The 15,510-nt window shown below is 40.8% G+C and overlaps 1 protein-coding gene and 1 long non-coding RNA gene across 3 annotated transcripts in view; both read left to right on the top strand.

The window, feature by feature from the left end:
* RORA (RAR related orphan receptor A) overlaps positions 1-15,510 on the top strand; it is a 739,218-nt gene that overhangs the window by 561,127 nt on the left and 162,581 nt on the right. The gene's annotated exons all lie outside the window — the stretch shown is intronic.
* Positions 1-15,510, top strand: part of LOC116275965 — a 34,174-nt gene that overhangs the window by 12,370 nt on the left and 6,294 nt on the right. The window contains exon 2 of one of the 2 annotated variants that reach the window (XR_004185432.1): positions 13,319-13,487. The exons of the other annotated variant lie outside the window; for it this stretch is intronic. This is a non-coding gene — a long non-coding RNA (uncharacterized LOC116275965). Of the gene's footprint in view, positions 1-13,318; positions 13,488-15,510 lie in introns of those variants that run through there. 2 annotated transcript variants of the gene reach the window in all.

A 15,510-nucleotide genomic window follows, 5' to 3' on the forward strand; every position in this document is an offset into this window, starting at 1 on the left:
GTGGGAGGATTGCTTAAGCCAAGGAAGTCAAGGTTACAGTTAGCACAGAGTGTACCACTGTACTCTAGACTAGACTACAGAGCAAGACACTGTTTAAAAAAAAAAAAAAAAATTATCTTTATATCCCTTGGGCTTAACAGAATGATCAGTATCTACTATGTGTTCAATTAATATCTGTAGATTTTAAATAAGTGTGTCTGTATGTGTGTGTATACATATACAATTTTATGACCAGACTCTCCTGTTGCTCATTTTAGTTTGGCCAAAAATAATGATCTTTTCATTGTTAACAGCTATAAGAAAGAATAGGCTGGGTGTAGTGGCTCATGCCTGTAATCCTAGCACTTGAGGAGGCCAAGGCAGACATCACCAGAGGTCAGGAGTTCGAGACCAGCCTGGCCAACATGGCGAAACCCCGACTTTACTAAAAATACAAAAATTAGCCGGGCATGGTGGCAGGTGCCTGTAATCTCAGCTACTAGGGAGGCTGAGGCACGAGAATTGCTTGAACCCAGGAGGTGGAGGTTGCAGTGAACTGAGATCACACCACTGCATAGCGAGACTCAGTTTCAAAAAAAAGAAAGAAGAGGTATTTATTACTTGAAATTATATTGTGAGATTTGTGTTATAATAGTTTGGAAACTGATACTATAATTCAAAGGGCTTCTTGACATCTGACAATTTACTATATGCATTTTGAGTCTCAGTTTTAGGGCTGAATTTTAGGGCTGATACTTTTAAAGTTTCTTTCTTCAGTTTGTAAAATTTAAGTCAGAATCTTATCCAGAGGTTTAAAAATATTTGCCTATCTCTCTAAATATGAAGAATGTATTAATTTTCTGAGTGACCTCTTGCACACCATTTGTTTGCATTATCCATGTAAATCAGATGATCAGATCTATAGAGTAAAAGGTAAAGGGACATTTTCAGTTACCACTGGCATGTACATTTATGCAAAGTAGGAAACTACCTACTAGAAAAGAGAATTGGCTGACCTTTCCAAGAATGAAGGGTATATCCTGTCAAGGGAAATATCCTGTATTTGTCCAGTCTAGAGAAGAAAAAGTAATCCTAAAATGTTTAACAGTTTCTAAAGTAGATGTTCTGATAATCCCAGATTACTTATTGAATTTTAAGGTAAATTCTGGAAAGAAATGACATTTATTTGTTCAAGGTCAGAACACGTGACTTGCTATGTTTGTCTGGTCTAGAATGTAAGTACGTTTCCTTAATTGAGCAGAAACCAACAATTTCAAAACTATTGTCCACCTCATGAGTGGCTGCACACAACCACGGTTTCTGTGCTCTTCTCCTTGGAATTCTGTTAAAAATGTCCTTTAAGCTTTCTATGCAGCTTCCCCCCTACTTTTGTTTGTAACTTTTTCTTGAGTCTAAACAAGAGGAGCAAAATTATCCCCTGCAGTATCAATTGCTTGAGTGGAAGCCTTGCTCATAAATGAGAGGATGAGATGTGACCCAATAAAAGAATCTATTTTAATTTTAATTTATTTCCTGGTGGCCTTTTATGCCTCCTTAGGCGATGACCTAACCAATTCCATCTTAACACTGATTTTCTTCTTCCAAGGTCAAAAAGCACTTTGGAATTATTGTAAGAAGAGAAAAAAATGTCCCTTGCCTGTAACGTAAAGTCCATCTCTTCTTAGGAAATTTAAATCCTGCTTTCTCAGCTTCACAATAATTCTTTTCTCATGAGGCATCTATTAGCAAGCTAAATGAGAACAGGATGAAGGAAGAAGATCTTTCAGGCTTCTGAAGTTGATTTTTTGATAGAAAGGCCATCTCTTATAGCCTCCTTCACCCATTTTCTTTCTCAGATGGGAGTCTTTAATAGCACAGTGAGAGGAGCTATCTTCATTTTGTGCTGCTCTTTCACACAGCCAAGTGCAATCAAAGTAGAAGCTGTCCTAGAAGGCCTATGGTTTTTGATGTTGGAAAAGGAAAAACTGTTACTATCACGCACACATCCTCACCACCATCCTCGTCTCCTCCTGCTCCCACACCCCTCAAAAAAGAGTCCTGCCTGATATCTCTAAATCAAAGAACTTTCCATGGCCTGATTTGTGGAAGTTACCTAATCCTGTGTATAATTGGGGTGATTTGAGAGACAGGAAGATGTTCTCATTTTCACTAGTTGAGCCACTCAGGGACAGTATCATTTAGGAGAATATGTTTTTATTGCCCTAAATTGCTTCACCTGAGATTCTGTTGGTGCGTTTCTCTTAGGTTAGATTTCTAATGAACAAAATGACCAATATGGGTCTCATTCTCACAGATTTTCCTAATGCTTTACCTACTCTTTAGTGGTCAGTGTGTTCTTCCTCGTGCTATCCCAGAGTCTTACTTACAAGAATTCTGGAGAGTTGGGTTAATTATGCCCCTGAAACGTAGAAGAGCCAACTTCTCACATTCTGTGTATGACCAATCATCTACATACTGTACACTATTCTTCTATTATTTTCAATAGCAAATCCTCATCATATAATTTCTCATATTGTGGCCAGGTGCGGTGGCTCATGTCTGTAATCCCAGCACTTTGGGAGGCTGAACTGGGTGGATCACCTGAGGTCAGGAGGTCAAGATCAGCCTGGCCAACGTGGTGAACCCCATCTTAACTAAAAACACAAAATTAGCCAGCTGTGGTGGCGTATGCCTGTGATCCCAGCTACTTGGGAGGCTGAGACAAGAGAATCACTCAAACCTGGGAGGCGGAGGTTGCAGTGAGCCAAGATCACGTCATTGCACTCCAGCCTGGGCAACAAGAGTGAAACTCCATATCAAAACAAAAAAAAAAATTCTCATATTGTTCCATTGCCATTAGTTGAGCTCACCTTGCAATGCTAAGAGTTTTTAAAAAACTTTTGGAACCAACCCTCTTGGCATAAAGGCTAAGTTGGGTCTACCTCACATTGAAGAAAGTGAAGTTCTACCATATTCTGATCTAAAATTCATCATGCCCAGCTAATCACTCCACTAAAGTATCCTTAAATAAATGAAGGTATCTTAGATTGAATTCCCCAGAGAATAGATGCTGAGATTCTGAAATTGGCATACAGAAAGCTTATGGGACTGGGCTTATAGGGACAATGCCTATAGGGAGTGAGGGAAGCTGGACTGGGCAGAAGGAAAACTTGAGCTGCCATGCAGTTGCAGTATAGGCTTCAGCACATGCCACAGGGAGATCAGAGTGGGGGTGGCCCTTCGGTGATGTACCCAATTGAAGCAAGGGGGCTGCATCTTTTAATCTGCATCAAGCAGCCATTGGGTGCCAGCTGCACCTAAGACAGGGCATACCATTGGGCAAGGCAGCTCCACTTTACCTAAGGACAAATCTCAGGAAGAAATTCAGCTATGAGTCACTGGCAGTCAACACTTGGGGCCTCAGGGAGAAGGAGGGCCTCCATCCTAAAGGGAGGGACCTGTGCAACATACCGCAGCATCCACTACAAGGGGACAAAAATGGACAAGAAATTTAGCTTTTGTGAAAAACATGTTTTCTTTTATTTAAAATGACACATATTTTATTGCTTAGCTAGGATTTAAACTAATAAAATATATGCTTGGCCTCAGCATTACAGTATACCAGAATTGCAAATACCGAAGAAAAAAAAATTTTTTTTTTCTGTTGAATAAGGTTCTTCGTTAGGATTTCTGGTCCTGGAAGCATGCATTATAAATCATATGTGTGTGCAATTCCATATAATGTTTCATTTTTCCACACATGGACATTCCAGAGCGTTAACACATTTTTCTCAATTATAAAAATGAATAACACATTTCCAACCGTTTGGGCTCACATAAAATGTATTCACATAGGAACAAAAAGAATGCCTGCAAAGAACTAGTTATACATATTCCATGTTACTTTTCAGATTTTGACAGTTTGCTACTGTCTAATAATTGAGATACAGTATCTGAAATATTTTTGCAGGGCCTATTTCTATGCATAGCAAGCGTCTCTTTTTAGTGGTTTATGAGACTCCACCTTCATTTTGCCTGTTGGCAACTACTTGCAAATTAAGACAGAATTAAGTAGGAGATTAGTGGTGGCTGTCAAAGATGGGAACCATCTTAAGCTAATAATACCATCCCCCAACTGTTGCCATATGAGAAAAAGCTTCTCAGAAATAATTAATGATAAAGCACAAAATGAATTTTAGTTTCATTCGTCGAAATCCCAACATTACCTCTGATTTAGTGAAATTTGACTTCCATTTTACTTCTAAGAATGGGAGATCCCAATAGGAGAAAATAAATCCAAACCATCTTCATAAAGTGTGGTCAAAGGGAAAGAGGTTAAGTGTTTCCACTGTTTGGTCCAGTATACATCTCCCCAACACAGACCTCAGCATTCTAAAGTCCCAAGTTTTTTTTCATGCATTCATGGGATTTTCACAGTTCAAAATACCCCTGTTCCCTCTGGGACCAGAAGCTTGAGATACCAGGTAGTTCTGGACAAGGGCTTCTAGTTTCACAGGTGCTGAAGTTTCAGACAAATATCTGAACCTCTTGGGTTCAGATGGAGTCAGGGTTTATCTAAATGGAATTAAATCATCCATAGCTTTCCAGTGTTTCGTTCCCATGCCTCTGCCTTGGAAAAGAGGGGGCCCTTTCAGGTTGATTTTGAAGTTAATTCAGATTGTTCTTTCCCTTATTCAAAGGAATTAATAGATGGGAGAAACCCTCCACCTGGTCTCAAAGTTTCCATAGTTCCAACAGCTTCTACCTGGGAAAATCCCCATCCATTCTTTTGGAGATCCCTGTGTCTGAGTGAAAGGAATTCTGAAACTGACCATAGGCATCAATGGCAGCTTGATCAGTCTGCCCTGGGTATTACCATAATAATTACAAGGTCCCAAGCAGATAGCAGCTTTTCAAGTGGCAAAATCACTGGTAGGACAGTGTCCTGTAACTCATTCTTGGGCCAGGACTCCCATGTATGCTCTATCAAGTAACTCATCTAAATTTGCCATTTTACAGATTGTGCCTGGCCCAACCCATCCGATTGCATGCCTTGTGCAACCGTACCACTTCTTTACAACACTTGCTGATAGTTAGTACAAATTAGTGATTTTTTTATATAAAGGTAGCTAATGAGCTGAAATGTAAAGTAATTGCTATTTTCAACGGACAGGATGAATCTGCTCTTTAATTTTTTCCTGAAAAAAAAAAACCTCTCTCTATTTTTTTTTTTTTTTTTTGCCAGAATTTCAGTGAGTGATTCACATTACTGTCAATTACACGCCCTTATTATGGATTACAGCCACTAGGCAGCTGTCCAGGAAAACACAAGTCTGAAAATGCTTCTGTTTTAAGAAAATTAAATTCATGGTTGCTCCTCCTGTGGGCATGTGCAGCAGGCAGGAAGCCTCCACTTTCTTGCCAAGGAAAGGGATAAGGCCTTGCCTACTTTATCTGGATTAAATAGCCACTCTGACCTCTTGAGATCTTCATACCAATGCCCAGATGCAGGGCTTGGTTTTGGTTTCTAAACAGGTTTTTTTTTTTTCTTTCAGTGCGTGTTACAAAACACAGACTGGTGTTATAAAACAGTATTTCTGGTTATGAGTCACGGCAGTGCCTGTGTGTTACCAGAGAGGCCTCAGGGAGGCTGAATGGAGAAACTGTTCACCTCCCTTCTTCCCAAAAGTCAGAGTTGACAGTTTGAGGCTCTCAGCTGTTTTCAAAGATGGCCTCGTTGCCGCCATATCCAGGTAGATTTCTTCTTAAGGTGCCAGTGAAGCTACAACTGAAAATGCTACCTATGCTGTTAGACTGCTCCACGGTCTAAGAAATCCAGCTTTTTTATATGGGCAAAATAAAAGCTGCTAGAGTCTGTCAGAGGTGTTCTTCCTAGGAATGGTGTAAGATTTAGCAAAATATCTTTAAAGCATTCCATGAAGGTTGCCTAAATCATTTATGCATTTGGGAAAACTGTGAGAATTACTTGAGATTCTTCCAGTTCTGAGCCTTTAACTACATTTATATCTGATTCATAGAATAAGACATTTCAAATAACATTGTGATGAAGCTGACCTTCATATTATCTGTGTTTCAGATACGTTGTGTCTAAGTAATGGTAGCATCTAAACTAAATATGTAAAAGACAAAGGATTGTAAATTGGGTGAGATCAGTTTCACCTCTTAGCTTGTTTAGACCCTGATTCAAGTCAAAAACTGAAAGAAAAAAAAACTTTAGATGATTGATGAAATTTGAATATTGATTGGTTCTTTAGATGATAGTAAATAATTTTTTAATATTGTCAGGTGTAATGCTGTCATGGTAGTAGTTTTCTAAAAATCCTACTTCACTGACTGAAGTAGTTATGGATGAAATGACAAGATATCGAAGATTTACTTTAAAATGCTCCAGAAAATAAGTACGTTGGGGAGGACTGGGAATAGATAAAGTCAGAGTGATAAAATATTGTTTTCGCTGGGGGATGGGAACATACTGGTAGATTATGCTATTCCATTTTTGTATGAACTCAAAAAATGTTTGACTGAGTTCTTTTTTTACCTCCTTGTCTGTGATTTATAAGATGATTTTTTTTTACATCTGGGGTTTGATCACTTTGGGTAATTAGTATTTAGTGAGAAGGACGCCACAAGGATGAGCATATCAAATTCAGGCAGTCAATAATGATCTCTCGAACAATATAAAGTGTATGCATTGCTATGTAAATTATGCATTGATTGTTAGCATACGAGTAAGAAAAGTTGCCTTTTATAATAAGGTTGTCTGACCTTCCTTTCGGGTAGCGAAAAGGTGCAAGCATTACCCGCTCTTATTTTAAAATTTTTCCTGTTTTCATAGTCATTAAGGCCTAGATCTGAGTGTTGGATGGTCTAGAGGGTTAACTTCACCTCCCGTGTTAGAGATGAGGACATTTTCTCAGGGCAATGTAAGGTGTCTTGTTCAAAGTCGGTTCGACTTGCTTACAGAAGTGGAAGCAAGACTAGGACCCTTCAAAACCAGTACCTTTTCAACTCTATCATGCTTCCTCAATCTTGCCCTTTAAAACACTCATTAACAATCTACCCTCTGGGGATGAAAGCGGTTTTCTAAATCCAGACCAGTGGCTGCGTGTCAGATGTTCATTCCAGGTAGTGTGGCTCCAAATTATCTTTTCTTTTATTGAACACCATTTCGAAGTTGTGTGATGAGTCCCAGAAGTGATCCTTTTTAATTCTGTTCTTGTTAATGCTCTGCAGCAGGTTTGCGGCATGTTCCTCCTCCTCGGGCTTACACAGACTTTCTGTCAGGGAGGGGTCAATATACTCAAATGACAGTCTAGGTAGAAAGGAGGAAACACTTGGCCAGATGATTCCACTTCTTTCCAAAAGGCACTAAAGAGACAGTGCCTTTTTTGTACTTTAAGCTGAAATTCCAAACATCACAATTGAAATGGAAACATTTTTCTTCACATGGGAGAATGGACCCTGTTTAGCCTTTGTGGTCAAAGCTCTTTAAGCACAGACTCACCTGTAACATGTTATCTTCTTTGCACTTAATAGCAGCTCACTGAGATAAAGCAGATTGGGTTGGCATTTACAAAATAATTTTTCCAATTTAAAAGAGGGTTTTTCAAGAGTTTTACAAATAGCAACCCTCTGATTTCTAAACACATGGTTGTGCAGATACATGTGAAAATAGAAATACGTACAGAAGGGCTTTGCCCTGTTGGTATGGTCTATGGGGAATCAACCATAAAGTTCGGTCCTCTCTTCTGCCCATTGCGCAGACTCTGGATTCACTTGTCCGTCAGATTCCTGAGAAATGCAGATTTTATTTATTCATTCAGGAATCCCCTTGATCTCACTGACCTCCTATTATATGGAAAGCACCAAGGATAAAATAGAAAAAATGAGCCAGGCGCGGTGGCTCATGCCTGTAATCCCAGCACTTTCGGAGGCCGAGGTGGGTGGATCACTTGAGGTCAGGAGTTCGAGACCAGCCTGGCCAACATGGTGAAACCCCATTTCTACGAAAACTAGCTGGGCATGATGGTGCACATCTGTAATCCCATCTACTCAGGAGGCTGAGGCAGGAGAATCACTTGAACCCAGGAGGCGGAGGTTGCAGTGAGCTGAGATCACGCCACTGTACTCCAGCCTGGCCAACAGAGTGAGACTCCATCTCCAAAAAAAGAAGAAAAAATGTAATGTAATCTCCTCCCACCCGCCACTCCCCCCTTTTCCTTTTTTTGGAGGAGGCAGGGGTAGAGAGAGAGAAAGGACACGAATGCATCATCTAAATACTTTGGATAGAGATGCCAAGAAAAGAGATGATGTAGGAAACCCCACCCCCCACTGGTTGTCCTGGAAGTCACCGTGGATGAAGTGTCGTCTAAGAAATATTTCAGAGCGTGAAGAGCAGTGAAGGAGGAACCAAGAGAGCATCTCAGGAGGAGATAAAGGGAAGTGCAGTGTGAAAACGTGGCTATTTATCTGTGGCCAAGGTATAGTTAATCCTTAGGATTTTACAAACTGATTTCATCTTTTCCTTTTTTTCTTAAAGTATGCCTTATAAAAGACTTAGCTTACTTACAACCCAAGATAATCATTCTGCAGAGAAGTCAACGATTGGACAAGTGAACACAGGGAGGTACTTTGTTTCCATTTCAGACTCCCAAGGAGGAGATTCTAAAGGGTCTGCGTGCTGGCATAGCTTTTCAAGAACTGGCTCTGTTGTCTATACAGGGAAGTTCATTCCTTTTCTGGGCCCTCAGATGCAACATAATCTGACTGGGGAGTAACTCCTTAAGTCCTCCAGGGGCAAAGGAATCTACTTACCTTCGTTTTGTTCATAGAAATATGGTTTGTCCCATTGTCCAGAGCTCTGTGGATTCTGTGTTGGTAGTTGTCATGGAGAGGGCCTGCTTCCCGAGGGGGTGGGGCAGGGGGGTATTGGCAGAAGCAGAGCTACAGTTAGACCCACCAAGATGCAATATCCAAAATGAGAGGAGAGGGAGGGGGAGAGGGAGAGGAGGCGGAGAAGAAAGAGACGGAGAAGGCAGAAATGCATAGGTAGCTTTAGAGCTCACCCAGGGGCTTCTTTTAAAAGCCAGCCTGCAACCTGGCATTCTGAAGACAAGGCCTTTTACTTTGTTCAAGAAACCCTGGAGATTTGTGGTTTCTAATATTCACGGTGCTGTGTGCCAACCCACATGGCCAATTCTGCAAGCAACTAGTGCTGCAGACACATGACCCATATTTCTCCCAAATCCCACTCTTCAATGGTCTTTCTATTCTTCTAATTATACCACGAAGAGAGTCACTAAGGAGTAATAATTCTCTCTTTTGCTGTTACTTTGTAGTCGGGTCCCAAACCAAGGGCTTTCCTCTATCACAGCTTAAGTGTGGTATTTTTATTTTAGAGCAAAAGCCACCACTAATGGGGAGGAAAGAGGCCTTGGCCTCCTGGAGTGGTGGTCAACAGATTTATCCTTTACTTTGCCTTCCTTTTTAACTCAGTGCCTTATTTGATTTGGCTTGCCTGGACCGACGGGGAGATACCTGCCCAGCAGATTCCAACCAATGTGCATTGTGTGGTCTGGCTCTGTGGCTTAGTTTTCCAAATCAGATACTCAAATAGTGTGTGTTGTGCAATCCTTAACTAAGTTATATTCCAAGTACTTGGTTTCGAGGAATCTTGCAAAATGGAGGAAGTTCACTATTTCACAAGTTGGATTACTATTGTTTTAAAAAATGAAAAACAGAATCTCGGGGGACGATGACTAAAAGATTCCTTCTTAATCCATACCTGCCTTGTAGAGCATAGTGCTGTTTACTTTGTCTAGTAATTTTTTTATATACGTGTGTTATCTCCCCTGCTAGACTGTAAATGCCTTGAAGGCAAGATTGGTGTCTCTCTGTTTTTGTATGCCTCCAAACTCGCTGTACCTACACAATGAAACAAGGCAGACACATATGCATGCCGCATTGAGGACTCAGAAGGCCCTACTTTTGAGCCTGCTGTTTTCTGGCTGTGTGATCTGGGGGAAATTCCAGCTAGGCCTGGTTTCCTTATCTGTGAAGTGAGGAGGCAGGACTGCATGATCCCCTAAACCTCCCTCTTCCTAAATTCTGATTCTAAGGGTCAATCAGATGTTGACTTGGGGGAACTAGAGTTATTCCAGTCTTTATCATTAATTTTTCTCTGAACCCATATCTCAAAAATAGATCATCTCAATTTCTCCAGTTTGGTAGAAAATATTGATTTTTACCTCTGTAATACATCTAAAAGAATCCAAAGTGAGAAGTTACTATATATCACTAATATAATCACTAAGTGTTAAATTCCTTGGAATTATTCTTTAATCAGCTAGCATGGCCTAATTTATTTTTCTTTAAATTAAAAGGCTTACAAATACTGAACAAGGGAGAGGGTCTCAGAAAAGGTGAGGTACGTTGCTATGGTCTGCAGTCCCTGTACCCAGAATATGTGTGGCCTGTTGACAAATACATGTGTCCATATCTGAGGTTGAAAGGTACTCCCCTTTGCTCTTGTTCAGCAGATATGAGTAAAATCTGATGAAAACAAACATCCAAGGAGACAGAGAAGATAGAAGTAGTAGGAGACTGACTTCTACTGTAGGAAGCTTTAGGAGAAAGGGGTCACACGCTCTGAATGTCATGCATGCTAGCATTTACTTTCTGACTGCCTACTATATACCAAACATTCGTCAAGGTGCTGGTATTTGCTAATTGTATTGTACAGTATTTGACACTGCCTCTCCTTCCTGCTTGTCTCCCTGGAGCTTTGAGTCTCTGGAAACACTAAACAGGTATTCTTAAAGCAACTGGCCACTAAGTGCTGTTTATCATGGCCTATGGTCTCCTTTACTTGCTCCCAGGAAAGAGCTTGCTAGGCCTGAAGGGCTAAAATACAACTATGTAACCGCTGGGGCCTTGCCATGGATATCTGGGTAACTGTACACCCTTCTGAGCCTTAAAGGAATGTTCCTTTCATCCTAAGAAAGAGAACTTTTTAAATCAGAAAAAGTTGCCACGAGGGCGACAGAGCGAGACTCTGTCTCAAAAAATAAATAAATAAATAAATAAATAAAAATTTAAAAAGTTGCCATGAATTTGGTACGTTCCATTCTCATAACATCTTTCCTTTATATTTTCACTGCATTCAATAAATACTACTTTCCGAGTCCATGTCATATACCAAGCCCAATACTAGACACAAGAGATGCAACAAGTATATTCGTTTCCTATCGCTTTTGTAACAAAGTACCACAAACTCAGGACTTAAAACAATGCAAAGCTATTCTCTTAAAGTTCCAAAGATCAGAAGTACAGACCCAGTTTTTTTGGGCTAACACTCGGCCAGCTCCTTCAGGAGGCTCTAGGGGAAAATCTGCTTTCTAACTTCTAGTTTTAGAGGCTCCCAGTATGCCTTGTCTCATGGCTCCTTCCTCTGCCTCCAAAGCCAGCAATGTAGCATCATCCAGTCTCCTTCTGTTCCTCTGCTCGCATGGTCACATCACCTTCTGTGTTTCACCCTCTTGTCTACTTCTTATAAGGACCCTGTGATTACATTGAGCCCACCCACATAATCCAGAATAATCTCCCCATCTCCAGAGCCTTAATTTAATCACAGCTGCAAAGTCCCTTTTGCCTAAAATAGCATATTTGTAGGTTCCAGGGAATTAAGATGTGGACATTGGGGAGTGGGAGCGGGAACACATTACTCAGTTTACTGCATTAAGGAACACAGCGTTTCAAATCTCAGAGAGCCTCGGGTCTCCTTGGATAGTGGCATAGCAAGGGAAAAGTGGGATGGGTTTCTGTTTGCCTGCTTGCTTGCCTGCTTTGTTTTGAATGCTTTATTCTAGTCATGCAGTTTCAGTGCAAACAAATGTGTAAAATGAAATATGGAAAAAAATGTTTGTTAAATTCAAATGGTGTCAAGGTTAAAAATAAATCTGCCTCTTCTAAAACTCTACTTCGAAAACAGTTCAGTGTACTATGGAACATTTTAGGGTCAAAATTAAAACAGTTGCATTACCCCTGTCTCAGGATGAGAAGATTGGAATCTTTATTTGCAAAGAGAAGAAATAAGACTTCTCTGTCCTTAGCCGGTGAGAAACTTTGGTCAACAAGTCTTTATTCAGCAGCTCCTTAGACTAACATGACAGACATGCTAAATCCCAAGTATCTGAAGAGGCAGCCTTCACAGAAGAAGAGGAGAAGCTGCTTCTTCATGTGAAGTGTTGGCTGCACAGGTCAGGGTCTCCTGATAGAATCCATACTCCTGTTGAGATTTTAACTGTCCCTAAAGCTGTTTGTAGTTCGGACACTCAAAAGATGAAAAATACCCTAGGATATTATTCAGATACCCTAGGGTATCTGAAACACAAATCATAACATTAGGCAAATAGGACAGTCAACATGGAGGAGGAAGAATTTGGACACCATTTGTAGGAAATATGATATCAGAGTAAAAAAAAAAGAGAGAGAGAGACAAGGTGGCTGAAACAGAGCTTGAGAGGCAGATACAGTCAGACTCTGAGCTGAGAAAGCCTCTGAAAGTGGACAGTGCCATGAAAAGTCCACAGGCTTCAGAGGCTTTACCATGGGCTCAACTTCCATCACAACCACCTATGAGTAATGTGGCTGTGGGCAGGTTATTTAATCTTTTTGAGCCTTATCTGTAAAATGGAGACAATAATATCTGGCCGAATAAATAACATGTTGGTATAAGTATGTGCTTCCTCCATGCCTGGCCGATCAACATGCGGTCATTCATAGCAGTCACTTTGTGATGAGGTTGAGGACAGGAGCCCTAGGTTTAGCCCTCCCATCACTCCTTGTGGCACGAGGCCACTTCATCTTCTGTGGTTTCCCTTAATATTCACTTCGATCAAACAGAAGACACTGGTTTGTACTTCTAATTTGCTTCATGACTTGAACATGTTCAAATACACACACACACATACACACACACCTGTACACATTATGCCAAAGGACGACCTTGTATCTATGGCTCATATGTGGCAGCCAGTTTTCCCAGCAAACTCAAGCACTGTAATAAGGGTTTGGGCTTTGCCCAATCAGCTGAGATTTGTCTGCAGGCTCATAGGTCATTCCCCCTAGCAAGCTAAAAAATTCACTTTCAAAGTGGTTCATAACCTGTAGAAACGAAAGCCCACAGCGTAACATCTCAGGTAAAAAATCCAGTGTCACTCAGATCAGGCTTACGGGCTGAAGTCTGGTGATTATGAAGTGAACTCTGTTGTTGCAAACCTGTGTGAGCATCAAAGTCTGTCATCACTTTTATTGGCAGGTGCCATGGGCTCAGACAGCAAGAGGGCAGGATGGGAAAGTGCCACTGAGCCAGTCAAACAGAGAAACAATGGAGAGGAAGAGAGCAAGCAGCAGCATCGAGCATTTTGATTTTTCTAAAAATGGACCTATTTGTATAGTGGGACCTAATTAAAACTTATGGTCATGTGGTTTGTGTTAAATGTTAAGTGTTTCAAAATGGTTAAATGTGTTCTGTGCACTTGATGGAAATGGGATTCTCTACCAACTAATTGAGGGAAGGGGGAAAACATGGAAGGGATTAGTTTTCTAGAAGGAAAATGAAAATGAAAAAAATATGATGTCAATTTACTTTTCTTCCGCATAGGGGATTTGGGAAGATTTATCTTAGCTTTTCTGGAAGGACACATATGCAAATCATAGAACCATGGAATTTCAAGTTTAGAAATCCTTTGCAGTGGCCAGTCTAAACTCCTGTCTATTCTCGGGATCTACCACCCTGCATCCGGCTTATGCGCAAAACCTGTCACAGAGAATATTCACTTCTTCATTTCTTTTCAAGGCAACCCATTCTATTTTCGAGCCAATCTGGCTTGTAGAAAGTTCTTCTGTCTACTAAGTAGGCAATCTGTCTTTTTACAGTCTCTGCCTATTGGCCCTACTTATGCCTTTCTTATGCTTTTAATTATCTTTAATAATTTCACAGTTGGAAAAATGAGCTAAGTTGGGTTAAGTAACTTGTGCATTATTTCGTAGCTACTAAATAGCAGGGCGAGGACCTAAGTCAAGGTCTGCCAGAACTGCACGTCTCTTGTTCTTCCCATATGTCACCCAATCTTTCACTCTAGAGGAGGGAGGAAAAGGCAGTCTGCTACCTAGCACAGAGGACACCTAACAAGAAGTGAAGGTTGAGGTCAGAGGCGGGAAGGGAGAATTGGTGAGTGGGGTGATGGAACAAAGTAAAAGGACACCCCTCTCTGATCAGGGCTACACTTTCTTAAGCCAGGTCCCTGTGGTTATCTCAGTGTAACTCACATCCAGCTATTGACAGCTTTCCACCTGGTGACATGCTTAACGGCCCATGAAATTCTAGCCCTCAGGGCTCAAGCCTGATATTTATGGTTCCCCACATAAACCTAAAGTGGATTGTCAATTTATCTCTCTCAGATGTAGGTGGCTAAAGTTGCTGTTCCAAACTCTGCAAGGGATAGTCGACTTGATGGACATGTTGTACTAACTTTTAGAAAGATTAGGTCAGAAGGAGGGTGCAGAAAGCTGTGTGGTTTGTGGGAATGCTCCAGAAGCCCCCTGGAGCGGAAGCCTTTTCAGATCTTTCAGGGAATGGATGTTATGCGGGAAGGGCAGTTGGGTAGAGGGATGTAGATTGATTTTGTACCGTAGAATAGTGGCATGTTTTGTGTAATTGAAAATCTGTTATAACAAAAAAAAAAAAAACTAGGAAGGTTTGCAAAGGAGCAATCTAGAGAAGCTGTTCAGCTTAGGCAGGAAACTTTTCCTAAGCTCCAGAGTATGCCAAGTGGATACTGACATAGCTAAGCATGTATGTAGTGGGACATATCTAAATAGGACTACTCTATGGTGAAATTTGGACAAACCTTTCTGAGACCTTCTCCAGAGGCAAGCAACGTGTGGTACTTATATGAGATTTGACACATCTGGAAACAGCGGCTTTTTCGTCTCTTGCTTCTCGGAGGTGAACTTGCACCATATGCAGGGTGTGACTTAAATTTCACCGGCAAGTTCTGACAAGTACGTTTAAGAGAAAACCTCCATATGTTTCCATGAAAGGATGGGGACACAGTAACAACCGCCAAAGTGATAATATTTCCTCTGCCTCGTATCCACTCGCTAATCAAAACCCTTCAGTATTCTACTCCAAAAGGTTCTTCCTCTTTCTACCACTTACAATATGGATTGTTAACGGAAGGGCGTGGTCAGGGGCTGTGTGGCATATTGGAAGGGACTCAGACATTAGAGGCCAAAGGACCCGGGTTTGAATCTTAGCTTTTCTATGTATTTATTGTATAACTCTGGGCTTCTTTCTTAATCTCTAAACCTCAATTTCCTAATCCATCAAAAGGGGATTAAAAATACCAACCGAAACATGGTTATGAGGATAAATGGCATGAAGAATGGAAAAGTAAATAGATTTATAAAACAAAAATATTGTTTGCAAGGGGTTGGCATAGTTCC

This window comes from Papio anubis, chromosome 7, assembly GCF_008728515.1.
Source record: "Papio anubis isolate 15944 chromosome 7, Panubis1.0, whole genome shotgun sequence".
In the NCBI taxonomy this organism is placed as follows: domain Eukaryota; kingdom Metazoa; phylum Chordata; class Mammalia; order Primates; family Cercopithecidae; genus Papio; species Papio anubis.